Below are 12,439 nucleotides of genomic sequence, written 5' to 3'. Positions count from 1 at the left end.
ATGTCTACGGTGAAAATGTAGCCTCCAGATTTTGACTTGAAGTCTTTTATCCACGTTTTTTGGATATTTTGGCATATAACAGCTAAACATTGAGATTTTCGATCCAACACTAAGACAAAAATTGTAGCCAAGACAATAATTAAGAACTTACTGGTATTTCTCAAATCTGCCAAAATTACCTGTACTAGAGATTTTTTAATTATTTTCTTGGCTAAATTTTTTTTCTTAGTGTTGGATGGAAAATCTCAATGGTTTGCCTGTTATGTGCCAAAATATATAAAAAAAAACACGTAGACAAAAATATTAAGTCAAAATCGGGAGGCTAGATTTTCAACGTAGACATATGCTCTAGTAGACTTTTTTGATCAGCACAATCCCATTAGAAACGTGACGCGAGCGTTATGGTTGTTTCCTTCCATACAAATCGCCCCGGCCTAATGTCCATACATCAAAATTGTCAGCGAGATGTTTCACGCAAATTGTCCAAAAAAATTGGTATCAACTGACAGACCCAGTCTACGGAACCCAGCAAAGCATCGTGGTCTTCTCAATAAAGATGTTATATGGCTGTAAACAGGACCACGAAGTGTAGATTTGGTAAACTTTTCAAAGCGATCCTCAAACAGTCCTAAACTGAATTTAAGCGAACATGTTTATCTTACCATTCACGGTGCTCTTTAAGCAACTTTAAATGGAAGGTGCTTACACCTGGAAAGTTTTTGCGGATTCTGAAACTACAATCTTCATAGATGAGAAAAATCAAAAAAACAAAAATTCTCGCAGGAGCGCTTTTCAAATAAATCGCCTTACAAGACGTCATTTTTAAGGGGTTTTTAGGTTTTCGAGATTTTTGCTTGGAATCCGCAAGTCCTATTGAAATAAGATGAAAGGAAATGTTGTAGCTATGAAAATTCTCTACAAGACTGAACCTTATGTTATTTTCATAGGTTTTACCGTTTTTTAGATATAGAAGTTCAAATTGGGACAACGCACTGACTGTATCGTCTCCTTATAAAACAGTGTCAGGACTGCAATTTCCCAATTTAAAATTATAAATGTATATTAAAATGGTACAACATTAGGAAAAATATACCAAAGCTAATCTTGTAGAGAATATTCACAGCTACAACACTTTTTAGTCCCATTCCGATAGGACTTGCGGTTTTCAAGCAAAATCCTGAAGACCTGAGAAAACAATCTGAATGATTGATCTGAACTTCTATATCTCAAAAACGGTAAAACCTACAAAAATATTATGTACGTCAATCTTGTAGAGAATTTTTATAGCTACAACATTATCTTCAGTCCGGTTTCCAAGCAAAATCGTGAAAACACAAAAAAAACCTAAAAAAGTAAGCTTGAATCGCGATATATTATAAAAGCGCTCCGGCGAATTTTTTTTTTTATTTTTCTCATCTATGAACATTGTAGTTTCAGAATCCGCAAAAAATTCCCAGGTGTAAGCACCTTCCATTTAAAGTTGCTTCAAGAGCACCGTGCATCTAGAAACTTTATGTTATGTTTATTATGTTAGATTTAAGTTTTGGCCATCGCTCAATTTAGTTGGTACCGGTATGGAATTGCCTCCGAACAAATAAAAAATAGCAGTCGACTTTGTCGACAGAGATATACCCTCAGCCTGTGTGAGTTGAAACATGCATCTACGGAATGATTGAATGCCAGCTACACACACAATATCCATTTCCCTAAATATTATGTACTTACTTACTTAGTTGGCCCATTACAGAACATTTGTTCCATAGACCGAACTAAGAAGAGATCTCCATTCCTCTCTGTTTTTCGCTTGACTTTTTGGAATACCGCGCCTTTTCATTTCTTCATCCACTTGTATGCTCCATCGAAGCTTAGGCCTGCCGATTCTGCGTGCACCGCAATGTGGCATGTATTCATACGCCTTTTTAGCGGGTTCATCATCACTCATTCTCATGATATGGCCTAGCCAACGCAATCGTTGCATCTCGATACATTTAACTATATTCATGTCTTTGTATAGCTTATATAGCTCGTGGTTCATACGACGTCGATATTCACCGTCAACGCAAATCGGCCCATAGATCTTTCGAAGAATTTTCCTCTCAAACACAGCAAGCACTGCCTTATCTGCTTGTGCAAGTACCCATGCTTCGGAGCCATACATTAGCACGGGTAGTATCAGCGTTTTGTATAGTGTTATTTTTGTTTGACGAGATGTGGCTTTGTTTTTAAATTGCTTACTTAAACCATAGTAGCATCTGTTGGCCAATACAATTCTTCTTATTTCACAACTGATGTTGTTTATTGTGTTTATGGCAGTGCCGAGGTGGACGAAGTCTTTAACTACCTCAAAATTGTAGGTACCAACATCCACAGTTGGTCCGAGCTCTATGGACGCTTTGCTCGTCGACACCATCAATTTGGTCTTTTCGCCGTTTACCGCCAGTTACTTCCTTTACTGATCGTCCCATGATGTCTATGTCATCAGCATAGGCAAGTAACATGTGGCTATTGGTGTAAATTGTGCCATTTCTTTTGACATTTGCATCTCGTATTACCTTTTCCAGCAAAATGTTGAATAGGTCACACGAAAGACTGTCTCCTTGTCTGAAACCTCTTTTGGTACAAAATTCTTCGGAGAGGTTCTTTCCAATTTTAACTGAGGACCTAGTATCAGTTAAAGTCATCTTACAAAGCCGAATGAGCTTTGCGGGGATACCAAATTCAGACATGGCTTGGAATACCTTTGAACGTAACGGGCTGTCGAAGGCTGCTTTATAATCGACAAAAAAGTGGTAGGTGTCGATCTGCATCTCTTGGGTCTTGTCCAGGATTTGCCGCAGGGTAAATATCTGGTCAATGGTGGATTTGCCAAGTCTAAAGCCACATTGGTATGGCCCAATTATTTCGTTGACCATTGGCTTTAGTCGTTCGCACAATATCCCTGACACTATCTTATAGGCAATAGGAAGAAGACTTATGCCCCTATAGTTGAAGCATAAAGTCTTATCTCCTTTCTTATGGACGGGACGCAGGCTGCTCAGGTTGCAATCGTCGGGTACGCGTTCTTCCTGCCAGATGGAGCTAACTAACTGATGCATACACCGTATCTGCCTGTCGCCTCCGGTTTAAAACAGCTCGGCTGGTGGGCCATCAGATACCCCCCCTGCCATATTATTCTTCAGCCGGTTTATTGCTGTCTTTACCTCATCTTGGTCGGGTGGTATACATTCAATAGCATCTTCTGGGATTGGATCTGTGGTATCATCGTCTTCTTCGCTGTTACTGGATACCAACGGGTTTGAAAAAGGTGCTTTCCATATCCTTAGCACACTATCTGTATCAGTTACCAAATTACCTTGCTGGTCTCTACAGGAGAATGTGCCAGTTCAAAAGCCATCAGTTTCATATTTCACTCTTTCGTAGAATTTTCAGACTTCATTCTGTCTCCTGTACATCTCGATTTTTTCACACTCCCGCTTTTCCATCTCTCTCTTTTTTCTGCGGGAAAGACGTTTCTCCTTTTCTCACGATATCTCTCTCGTGCGCTACGCGTTGCTACGGATTGTAAAGTAGCCATATATGCCGCATTTTTCTCATCGGTAGCAGCACGACGCTCCTGGTCATACCATGGATTCCTTGGTGGAGGTCTCTGGTATCCCAGTATGAATTTTGCGGCTGTTTGCATGGAGTGGGCAATGCTTTGTCATTGCGCTGAAATGTTATCGGGATGAGGAGTGCTTTGATTAAGCAATTGAGATAGTTGAGTGGAATATGCTGTGGCTATATGTTGTGATTGCAGCTTACCGATGTCTAACTTTCGTGTTGTGTCTGTTCGTACTTTGTTTGTTACGTTTATGCGGGTGCGTACCTTTGCTGCAATAAGGTAGTGGTCCGAATCAATGTTTGCGCCTTGGAACGACCGTACATCCAACACGCTCGATGAATGTCTTCCGTCTATCACAACGTGATCAATTTAATTTCTTAATTTCTGATCTGGAGATAGCCAGGTGCCCTGTTAAATGTTAAAGAATTTTGCTTTTATTCGAATTGTAGCAAGTCTTTCATTCACGGATGTGAAGCTGGAGACCAGGTGTTTTAACCTCCGACCAACTACAAATCCACAACCAAACTCATGCTTTATGTCATGGCAGCTTTAATACAGTGCGTCACCTTTAGGTGTTGTTGTGACGCCTTTCCCGTTCCATCGTATTTCCTGTATGGCAGTAATGTCGGCCTTGTACTTTTCCAGTACATCTGCCAATGCGTAGGTGCAGTTTACGCATTGGCAGATGTACTCTATAAAGAGTGCGAACATTCCATGCGCAGATTCTCAGATCATGGTCCTTAAAACGTTTGCGGGGGTCGTCAACTTTAGAGGGATTTGTATTTCTTTTCTTTTGTTTTTTCATAGTAGGCTGCTTTTTCTAGGGGAGGGTTACTAACCCGGCGCCCAAACCCAAGTTTTTAACGTTCTTATGGATGAACGCGCGGCACATTTTAGCTCACTACCTTTAACGGGTGTTAAAGGCAGCTAGAGAACCTTTAAGTATCTTGGAATGTTAATAAACGACAAATGGGATCCCTCGAATGAAATAAAAAGTCGAATAGAGATGGCGCGAGATGCTTTCTGTAAATATTTAGTTAGGCAAGAAAAATATTGCAAAAACCAAAATTGTAGAAAATTTCATATTAATTGTTCGTTTATAGCAACAAATTATGTAAAAACTATACGGCTTTTTGTGCAAATATCTTGCTATAGGTCCTTACAACAATATTCCGCCAAAATATGCAAAGGTTATTTGCGACTTATAACAAATACGGCCAAAAATAAGAATTAACTACTACTTGGGGGTAACAATAAAAGTATTGCAAAGGGAAAATCAGTACTACAAAACTATACAATTTTTGCAAATTTTTGCGGTCATTATGCATTTTTATGACTTTTGCGGCTAATAATAGAATAACAGTATTGAATGTAATAAAGTTCAGTGATAAAAAAATTCCGTTCTGGAGGGTCTTCAGACAGGTAAAAAACGCATGGGACCATATCTATATATATAAAAGAGCTCAGTGAGTGAGTGAGTGAGTGAGTGAGTGACTGAGTGACTGACATATCATCGCCCAGACGAAACCGCTGAAGCTAGAAAGCTGAAATTTTGACTGTGGGTTGCTGCCGGTGTATAGGGGTGAGATAAGGCTGGGTTTTTGGAAATTCGACCTAGAAGGGTACGAAAAGTACTAAAAGGTACTAAATATGGTACCCTTTGTATTAGGCAAACGGGAAGAGCTAGAATTCTGAAATTTGGAATGAGGGTAACTGATGGAGAGTTAGAAAGATGTACCAAAGGGTTTTTGGAAATTCGACCTATAAGTGTACGAAAAGTTACTAAATTTGGTACCAATTGTATATTTTGAGCGGATATAGCTACAATCTTCATATTTGGTATGGGAATCAAGGTTGGGAAGTGGCGTTGATATAAGGACATGATTTTGGAAGTTCGTACTTATGTGTACGAGTAGTACTAAATGGTACTAAATTTGGTACAATTTGGATTTGGGTGAACGGATAGAGCTGAAAACCTGAAATTTGAAATTTAGATTACCGTTGAAGTGTACGATTGAGATATCGGGGTAGTTTTGGAAATTAATACTTATGTGTACGAAAAGTACTAAATGGTACCAAATTTGGTACAATTTGGATTTAGATAGACATGGAAACCTGAAATTTGGAATTAATATTACTGATGGAGTGAAGGATTGAGGTAGTTTTGGAAATTCTTACTTATGGGTACGAAAAGGAGTAAACCGTACTAAATTTGGTACAAATAGGATTTGGGTGAACGGATAGAGCTGGAATCCTGAAATTTGGAATTTAATTACTTTTGGAGTGTATGATTGAGTTAGTCTTGGAAATGCGTACTTATGGGTACGGAAAGTACTAAATGGTACTAAATTTGGTACAATTTAAATTTAGTTGAACGGATAGAGTTGGAATCCTGAAATTTCGAATTAAGGTTACTATTGGAGTGTAGGATTGAGGAAGTTTTGGAAATTCGTACTTATGGGTACGATAAGTACTAAATTTGGTACAATTTGGATTTGGGGGAACGAATAGAGCTGGGATCCTGACATTTGGAATTAAGATTACTGTTGGACTGTACGATTGACTTAGTCTTGGAAATTCTTACTTATGGGTACGGAAAGTACTAAATGGTACTAAATATGGTACAATTTAAATTTAGGTGAAGGGATAGAGTTGGAATCCTGAAATTTCGAATTAAGGTTACTATTGGAGTGTAGGATTGAGGAAGTTTTGGAAATTCGTACTTATTGGTACGGAAAGTACTAAATGGTACTAAATATGGTACAATTTAAATTTAGGTGAACGGATAGAGTTGGAATCCTGAAATTTCGAATTAAGGTTACTGTTGGAGTGTAGGATTGAGGAAGTTTTTTGAAATTCGTACTTATGGGTACGAAAAGTACTTAATTTGGTACAATTTGGATTTGGGGGAACGAATAGAGCTGGGATCCTGAAATTTGGAATTAAGATTACTGTTGGACTGTATGATTGATTTAGTCTTGAAAATTCTTACTTATGGGTACGGAAAGTACTAAATGGTACTAAATATGGTACAATTTAAATTTAGGTGAACGGATAGAGTTGGAATCCTGAAATTTCGAATTAAGGTTACTATTGGAGTGTAGGATTGAGGAAGTTTTGGAAATTCGTACTTATTGGTACGGAAAGTACTAAATGGTACTAAATATGGTACAATTTAAATTTAGGTGAACGGATAGAGTTGGAATCCTGAAATTTCGAATTAAGGTTACTGTTGGAGTGAGGAAGTTTTTTGAAATTCGTACTTATGGGTACGAAAAGTACTAAATTTGGTACAATTTGGATTTGGGGGAACGAATAGAGCTGGGATCCTGAAATTTGAAATGAAGATTACTGTTGGACTGCATGATTGATTTAGTCTTGAAAATTCTTACTTATGGGTACGGAAAGTACTAAATGGTACTAAATATGGTACAATTTAAATTTAGGTGAACGGATAGAGTTGGAATCCTGAAATTTCGAATTAAGGTTACTATTGGAGTGTAGGATTGAGGAAGTTTTGGAAATTCGTACTTATTGGTACGGAAAGTACTAAATGGTACTAAATATGGTACAATTTAAATTTAGGTGAACGGATAGAGTTGGAATCCTGAAATTTCGAATTAAGGTTACTGTTGGAGTGTAGGATTGAGGAAGTTTTTTGAAATTCGTACTTATGGGTACGAAAAGTACTAAATTTGGTACAATTTGGATTTGGGGGAACGAATAGAGCTGGGATCCTGAAATTTGGAATTAAGATTTCTGTTGGACTGTACGATTGACTTAGTCTTGGAAATTCGTACTTATTGGTACGGAAAGTACTAAATGGTACTAAATATGGTACAATTTAAATTTAGGTGAACGGATAGAGTTGGAATCCTGAAATTTCGAATTAGGGTTACTATTGGAGTGTATGATTGAGGAAGTTTTGGAAATTCGTACTTATGGGTACGGAATGTACTAAATTTGGTACAATTTGGATTTGGGTGAACAGATAGAGCTGGAATCCTGAAATGTGGAATTTAATTACTTTTGGAGTGTAGGATTGAGTTAGTCTTGGAAATTCGTACTTATGGGTACGGAAAGTACTAAATATGGTACAATTTAAATTTAGGTGAACGGATAGAGTTGGAATCCTGAAATTTCGAATTAAGGTTACTATTGGAGTGTAGGATTGAGGAAGTTTTGGAAATTCGTACTTATGGGTACGGAAAGTACTAAATGTACTAAATTTGGTACAATTTGGATTTGGGTGAACGGATGGAGCTGGGATCCTGAAATTTGGAATTAAGATTACTGTTGGACTGTAGGATTGACTTAGCATTGGAAATTCGAACTGATGGGTACGGAAAGTACAAAAGGGTACTAAATATGGTACAATTTAAATTTAAATTTAGGTGAAATTTAGATTTGGGTAGACGGATAGGGTTGGAATCCTGAAATTCACAATTACTGTTGGAGATAGTTATTGAAATTCGTACTTTCATACGAAAAGTATTAATGGTATTATGAATAGAAGTGGAATTCAGAAATTTGGTATTATAGCCGTTGTTGGTGTGCAGGGTTTAGATATGGATGTGGTTGTGGATATACGTACAATAGGTGTACGAAAATTACTAAGTGGCACAGAATTTGGTCCAAATTGTTATTGTGTAAAGGGGTAGAGCTGAAATTGTGAAATTTGTATTAGTATAGCAGTTGACGTTTAGAGTGGAGATAGAGGGAAAGTTTTGGAAATCCGTACTAATGTATACGAAAAATACTAAATCGCGGTTTGGATATAGTTTTTGATAAAAGGAAGTAATTTTTGAAACTTATACATACTATAAGTACTAAATTTGGTACCAGTTTGGTGTTGCATGATGGGATATAGGTGGAATTCCGAATTGTTGTATAAGGGATTGTGTTGGTGTTTAGATAAGGATTTTTTGAAATGCATACAAATTCTGAAATTAGGCTGAGGGCTGGCTGATTTATTGAGAAATACGAAATGTACTAAATGCTATTAAATTTGACGTTGGGTGTAGCAATGAAGATGGAATTATATCATTAGTGCGTGAAAAGTACAAAATTGCAATCAATTTGGTATAGATGTGAAATTCTGATATATTATTGATTTGTCAGGTTCATTGTTAGAGGTGGTCGTACAATAAGTGTACTAGAAGTATTAAATAATACTAAATACTGAAGCACTGGCACTGGGTGAATCGATAAATGAAATTTGTTATGAGGATAACTGTTGAGATTGGATCAGAATGTTTATTTAAACCCGCCTTTAAATGTATGAAAGGTTTCTACATGTAATACCATTGACATTGGGTGAACAAGTATAGCTAAAACTGTAACATTTGAGCTAAGGTCCTGGATTTTAAAAATTGTACTGAATAATGTACTATTGTTTCTAGGTTAACACGAATTTGGTTTCTAAATAATGTACTGAAATCAAAAAGTCAAACGTACCTTTTCAACAAAATTGTTTTTATCTTTGATGTCTTTTCTAAACGTTATTGTAAGTTCACTTGAAAAGGTAGATCTATGCGGCTAATGTTTTACAAGAAGGTTTTTACATCCTGAGAAAAAAGGCCGAAAATAAAATGTATCAAAAATTAACTGTTATATTTTTAACTATTTTATATCTTCTGAATAATGGTTTTCTACATTTTGATATCACAAATTCCAAAATTCGGTTGGAAAATATGGATAAAATTTTTAAAATACCCATACCGTTCTAATAAAACATGGACTGGAATTTAAAATGTAGGCCGCTGTTGAAGTGTAGAGGTCTTTTTTGAAATTCGAACAAAACGTATACGAACAGTACTTGAAAGAAATTAAATATCAATTCAAATAGGTATTAGTACATCAAATTTTTCAGTGTTCTCCATACTAAATATTGCTTATTTGTATATTATTCCTTTTCCGCTTACGAAGTAGCGGGCATTTTGCTAGTTAACAATAAACCATGACGAATAGGCCATAGGCAAGTAGGCAAAGAATGAATATTTGACTCAATATGTATTGTAGGATAATGGAACAATACAAAACAGTCCGGTTTTGACTTTGAGAAAATCGAAATACCTCTGGAAAGTATATGAAAAAAATGTACACCAGTGTAGTATTTTGGAACGACCTACGACAGAGCACTAGTTCGTCTCCTAATGGTATTGATATGATTTAATTTTTGCTAAGTGGATAGATATTATCCTCTGCTATAAAACCCATCAAATATGGAAATTAAACCGCTACTGGAGAACCTGGAATGCCGAATATTTGCGTACTATATTCTTTAACATGGAAAATAGTATGCAAAATTGGGTTCACGGATATAATAATTTTTGGCATTCCTACTGACATTATTAAGAAATATTTAATAGTCATTAGTCTGAAACTCAGAAAAATCGAACCCGAATGCTCAAACGAAGTCAACTACCACCATTCCAAAGACCAGATAATTACATGCTAATCTTATTTATGTAAATTGCCGATGTAATATAACAACACAAAACTATTAAATACATCGGACCAAAATTCTGATATCAACCCTCATAAAATGTTTGGGTCCAATTTAACAAAAAACTCCAAAAACATCATCCAACGAAGGATCAAGATTTACTAAAAATTGGGAAACAGTATCCTTAGAGTGGAACATACCGAGCCTTATTTTTTGGTTTAACTAAGCTCATTAATGCTCAAACGAATGTCCAAAGTGGATAGGCAACTCATTAAAGAACACATCTTTGGTAATTCTCGAAGAAACCATCGATTTGGCAATTTTTGCAATACTTTTATTGTCACCCCCAAATAGTAGCTAATTCTTATTTTTGACCGTATTTGTTACAAATCGCAAATAACCTTTGCATGTTTTGACGGAATATTGTTGTAAGGACCTATAGCAAGAAATTTGCACAAAAAACCGTATAGTTTTTACATAACTTGTTGCCATAAACGAACAAGAAATATGAAATTTTCTACAATTTTGGTTTTTGCAATACATTTCTTGCCTAACTGTAGTAAAACCCTGAAAAGTCATGACATAAACATAACAACAAAAATACGTTTTATAAAATGTTATGTTTGGTCGGTGTTGTTATATGGAACAGAAGTTTGGACGTTCAAATCCTCTGATGAAAGAAAATTGGAATCCTTTGAAATATGAATTTACGGGCGAGTACTGAAAATACCATGGACTGCGAAAATGTCTAATGACGAATTACTAAGAAGGATGAATATAAGCCGGCAATTAATAACAACTATAAAAAGGCGCAAAATAGCATATCTCGGACATGTATTAAGGAACAACAAATACATAATTTTACAAGAAATTCTGAAGGGAAAAATTGAAGGAAGGCCAGCTAGAGGAAGGAAAGAAACATCCTGGCTCAAAAACATCATGGACTGGACAGGTTATGCCAACGAAACTGATCTGTTGAATGCTGCAAGACACGGAGAGGTGACAACCATTGTACAATAAAATAATAATTAAAATGCGATAAATATTAAAAAAGATGAATTGTACGATCACTTATATTCGGATAACGGATAAGTAAGTAAAGAAGAAGAAAGGCAGCTACCCCAGGTGACACCATGAAGATGAAAGAGGGACCAAGATAAATCCTGGACTTTGCCATGTTAAAGCCGGTCAGGACCGTTCCTTGGTACATTTCATCCCCTACGTCACCCCAAAAACCAAATTCAGTTACATGTTCCAAATTCCATTAAATTCTTCCTATAGCTAAAAAAATGATTTTACCATTGCCAAATTTTCAGCTGAATCGGACAAAAAATGCGATCTGTTCGTTGCGAACAAAAATACATGGACAGACGGACAGAGGGACGGACATGCATAAATCGACTCAGAAAGTGAAATATCCCCAAAAGGAACTATGGGTCTATCTCGTTTCCTTTTGTATGTTACATACAAATACACAAAGACATAATATCTCTTACCACAGTGTAGTGTAGGGTATAATTATGAACATAGACCCACACTTTGTACTAGCCCGCGTATAGCCGTACCATCCGGTATCGAGTATTTTGGACGTTTTCCAACCACGTTTTCAACCCGAATTAGTAATATGTTGGCATTTATTTTTCCACCTAGAAATGTGGTCATAGAAATATAACTATTCCATATTAGCTTAGAATATTTCACGGTGTTTAGTATAAAAGTTCGATCCCGCCGAAGTTAACTATTTTTTGCTTGTTAGGTCTCCGATTTACCATAAACCCAACATCTACTTCATCGTTTATGTTTTTTTCGTCGGCCTGTTACCGTAGCATTTCTTTAAAGGTATAATTAAAACGTTTGCGTGGTTGGTCAACTTTAAAAGAGTTCTCATGGGTGTTAAAGGCAGTTCTCCAGATGACACCACGGGGAGGTCAGTGCCCCCATGAGAATAAAGAGGGTCCAGGATAAGTCCCGAGCTTTGTTATGTTAAAACCGGTCTGGACCGTTCCTTGGTATATTTCATCCACTACGTCAACCACTAGCTGCCAACAGCAAAAAAAAAATGCTTTAAAGATGAAATACACATTTCACATAACCAATTGGGACTTGTATATAAAACATCTTGACCACTTCTATTGCGTGCAATTATGTGTATATTTTACCAAATCATTTACATATATACATTTAGTAGCTCCTGTGAAAATATCTTTTGGATACCTACCTTTTGCAATAGAGATAGTTACTTTCATTTCATTTTCTAATTTACGGAAATTACTTGTTTTGGAATATTTTTAATTTCTTAATATTTAATTCTTCTATATTACTAACAGTGACTCTGCTAAATTGCATCCCCCTTACATGCAAACATATGTACATATCTACGTAAATTTTCA

At 36.3% G+C, this 12,439-nt stretch overlaps 2 protein-coding genes across 13 annotated transcripts in view; one reads left to right on the top strand and one right to left on the bottom strand.

The window, feature by feature from the left end:
* Positions 1-12,439, top strand: part of fog (folded gastrulation) — a 423,880-nt gene that overhangs the window by 293,953 nt on the left and 117,488 nt on the right. The window lies entirely within an intron of this gene.
* LOC141398983 (uncharacterized) overlaps positions 1-12,439 on the bottom strand; it is a 438,842-nt gene that overhangs the window by 413,421 nt on the left and 12,982 nt on the right. The window lies entirely within an intron of this gene.

Source organism: Musca autumnalis, unplaced genomic scaffold (genome assembly GCF_047663935.1).
Source record: "Musca autumnalis isolate F117 unplaced genomic scaffold, ASM4766393v1 scaffold_3, whole genome shotgun sequence".
In the NCBI taxonomy this organism is placed as follows: Eukaryota; Metazoa; Arthropoda; class Insecta; order Diptera; family Muscidae; genus Musca; species Musca autumnalis.
This window is presented reverse-complemented; position numbering and strand designations above follow the sequence as displayed.